Source organism: Euwallacea similis, unplaced genomic scaffold (assembly GCF_039881205.1).
Source record: "Euwallacea similis isolate ESF13 unplaced genomic scaffold, ESF131.1 scaffold_38, whole genome shotgun sequence".
Taxonomy (NCBI): Eukaryota; Metazoa; Arthropoda; class Insecta; order Coleoptera; family Curculionidae; genus Euwallacea; species Euwallacea similis.
The window spans coordinates 565,627-569,540 of NW_027098663.1; positions in this window are offsets into that span (position 1 = coordinate 565,627).

Here is a 3,914-nt window from a genome sequence, read left to right on the forward strand (position 1 = left end):
CCAGGATTTTCCGAGCGCGGAGCGTCCAAACTTTTAATAATTAACCGGCTTATTTGAAGTATGTGGATTTTTTTCTCAGGAATTCATCAAAATAGTCCCACGACTGATCCCACCGTTGGATAGAGCTTGTCTAAAGGAACATTTTGAGTGGTCACACGGCCGAATCGGACCAGGAATTTCCGAGCGCGGAGCGTGCAAACTTTTAATAATTACCCGGTTTATTTGAGGTATGTGGATTTTTCTCTCAGGAATTCATCAAAATAGTCCCACGACTGATACCACCGTTGGATAGAGCTTGTCTAGTGGAACATTTTGAGTGGTCACTCGGCCGAATCGGACCAGAAATTTCCGAGCGCGGAGCGTGCAAACTTTTAATAATTACCCGGTTTATTTGAGGTATGTGGATTTTTCTCTCAGGAATTCATCAAAATAGTCCCCCGACTGATCCCACCGTTGGATAGAGCTTGTCTAGAGGAATATTTTGAGTGGTCACTCGGCCGAATCGGACCAGAAATTTCCGAGCGCGGAGCGTGCAAACTTTTAATAATTAACCGGTTTATTTGAGGTATGTGGATTTTTCTCTCAGGAATTCATCAAATTAGTCCCACGACTGATCCCACCGTTGGATAGAGCTTGTCTAGAGGAATATTTTGAGTGGTCACTCGGCCGAATCGGACCAGAAATTTCCGAGCGCGGAGCGTGCAAACTTTTAATAATTACCCGGTTTATTTGAGGTATGTGGATTTTTCTCTCAGGAATTCATCAAATTAGTCCCACGACTGATCCCACCGTTGGATAGAGCTTGTCTAGAGGAACATTTTGAGTGATCACACGGCCGATTCGGATCAGAAATTTCCGAGCGCGGAGCGTGCAAACTTTTAATAATTACCCTGTTTATTTGAGGTATGTGGATTTTTCTCTCAGGAATTCATCAAAATAGTCCCAAGACTGATCCCACCGTTGGATAGAGCTTGTCTAAAGGAACATTTTGAGTGGTCACACGGCCGAATCGGACCAGGAATTTCCGAGCGCGGAGCGTGCAAACTTTTAATAATTACCCGGTTTATTGGAGGAATGTGGATTTTTCTCTCAGGAATTCATCAAAATAGTCCCCCGACTGATCGCACCGTTGTATAGAGCTTGTCTAGAGGAACATTTTGAGTGGTCACACGGCCGATTCGGACCAGAAATTTCCGAGCGCGGAGCGTGCAAACTTTTAATAATTACCCGGTTTATTTGAGGTATGTGGATTTCTATCTCAGGAATTCATCAAAATAGTCCCACGACTGATACCACCTTTGGATAGAGCTTGTCTAGAGGAACATTTTGAGTGGTCACTCGGCCGAATCGGACCAGAAATTTCCGAGCGCGGAGCGTGCAAACTTTTAATAATTACCCGGTTTATTCGAGGTATATGGATTTCTATCTCAGGAATTCATCAAAATAGTCCCACGACTGATCACACCGTTGGATAGAGCTTGTCTAGAGGAACATTTTGAGTGGTCACTCGGCCGAATCGGACCAGAAATTTCCGAGCGCGGAGCGTGCAAACTTTTAATAATTACCCGGTTTATTCGAGGTATATGGATTTCTATCTCAGGAATTCATCAAAATAGTCCCACGACTGATACCACCGTTGGATAGAGCTTGTCTAGAGGAACATTTTGAGTGGTCACTCGGCCGAATCGGACCAGAAAATTCCGAGCGCGGAGCGTGCAAACTTTTAATAATTACCCGGTTTATTCGAGGTATATGGATTTCTATCTCAGGAATTCATCAAATTAGTCCCACGACTGATCCCACCGTTGGATAGAGCTTGTCTAGAGGAACATTTTGAGTGATCACACGGCCGATTCGGATCAGAAATTTCCGAGCGCGGAGCGTGCAAACTTTTAATAATTACCCTGTTTATTTGAGGTATGTGGATTTTTCTCTCAGGAATTCATCAAAATAGTCCCAAGACTGATCCCACCGTTGGATAGAGCTTGTCTAAAGGAACATTTTGAGTGGTCACACGGCCGAATCGGACCAGGAATTTCCGAGCGCGGAGCGTGCAAACTTTTAATAATTACCCTGTTTATTTGAGGTATGTGGATTTTTCTCTCAGGAATTCATCAAAATAGTCCCACGACTGATTGCACCGTTGGATAGAGCTTGTCTAGAGGAACATTTTGAGTGATCACACTGCCGATTCGGACCAGAAATTTCCGAGCGCGGAGCTTGCAAACTTTTAATAATTAACCGGTTTATTTGAGGTATGTGGATTTTTCTCTCAGGAATTCATCAAATTAGTCCCACGACTGATCCCACCGTTAGATAGAGCTTGTCTAGAGGAACATTTTGAGTGATCACACGGCCGATTCGGACCAGAAATTTCCGAGCGCGGAGCGTGCAAACTTTTAATAATTACGCGGTTTATTGGAGGAATGTGGATTTTTCTCTCAGGAATTCATCAAAATAGTCCCACGACTGATACCACCGTTGGATAGAGCTTGTCTAGAGGAACATTTTGAGTGGTCACTCGGCCGAATCGGACCAGGAATTTCCGAGCGCGGAGCGTGCAAACTTTTAATAATTAACCGGTTTATTTGAGGTATGTGGATTTTTCTCTCAGGAATTCATCAAAATAGTCCCACGACTGATCCCACCGTTGGATAGAGCTGGTCTAGAGGAACATTTTGAGTGGTCACACGGCCGAATCGGACCAGAAATTTCCGAGCGCGGAGCGTGCAAACTTTTAATAATTACCCGGTTTATTTGAGGAATGTGGATTTTTCTCTCAGGAATTCATCAAAATAGTCCCACGACTGATCCCACCGTTGGATAGAGCTGGTCTAGAGGAACATTTTGAGTGGTCACACGGCCGAATCGGACCAGAAATTTCCGAGCGCGGAGCGTGCAAACTTTTAATATTTACTCGGTATATTTGACGTATGTGTATTTCTATCTCAGGAATTCATCAAAATAGTCCCACGACTGATTGCACCGTTGGATAGAGCTTGTCTAGAGGAACATTTTGAGTGGTCACACGGCCGAATCGGACCAGAAATTTCCGAGCGCGGAGCGTGCAAACTTTTAATATTTACTCGGTATATTTGACGTATGTGTATTTCTATCTCAGGAATTCATCAAAATAGTCCCACGACTGATTGCACCGTTAGATAGAGCTTGTCTAAAGGAACATTTTGAGTGGTCACTCGGCCGAATCGGACCAGAAATTTCCGAGCGCGGAGCGTGCAAACTTTTAATAATTAACCGGTTTATTTGAGGTATGTGGATTTTTCTCTCAGGAATTCATCAAATTAGTCCCACGACTGATCCCACCGTTGGATAGAGCTTGTCTAGAGGAATATTTTGAGTGGTCACTCGGCCGAATCGGACCAGAAATTTCCGAGCGCGGAGCGTGCAAACTTTTAATAATTACCCGGTTTATTTGAGGTATGTGGATTTTTCTCTCAGGAATTCATCAAATTAGTCCCACGACTGATCCCACCGTTGGATAGAGCTTGTCTAGAGGAACATTTTGAGTGATCACACGGCCGATTCGGATCAGAAATTTCCGAGCGCGGAGCGTGCAAACTTTTAATAATTACCCTGTTTATTTGAGGTATGTGGATTTTTCTCTCAGGAATTCATCAAAATAGTCCCAAGACTGATCCCACCGTTGGATAGAGCTTGTCTAAAGGAACATTTTGAGTGGTCACACGGCCGAATCGGACCAGGAATTTCCGAGCGCGGAGCGTGCAAACTTTTAATAATTACCCTGTTTATTTGAGGTATGTGGATTTTTCTCTCAGGAATTCATCAAAATAGTCCCACGACTGATTGCACCGTTGGATAGAGCTTGTCTAGAGGAACATTTTGAGTGATCACACTGCCGATTCGGACCAGAAATTTCCGAGCGCGGAGCGTGC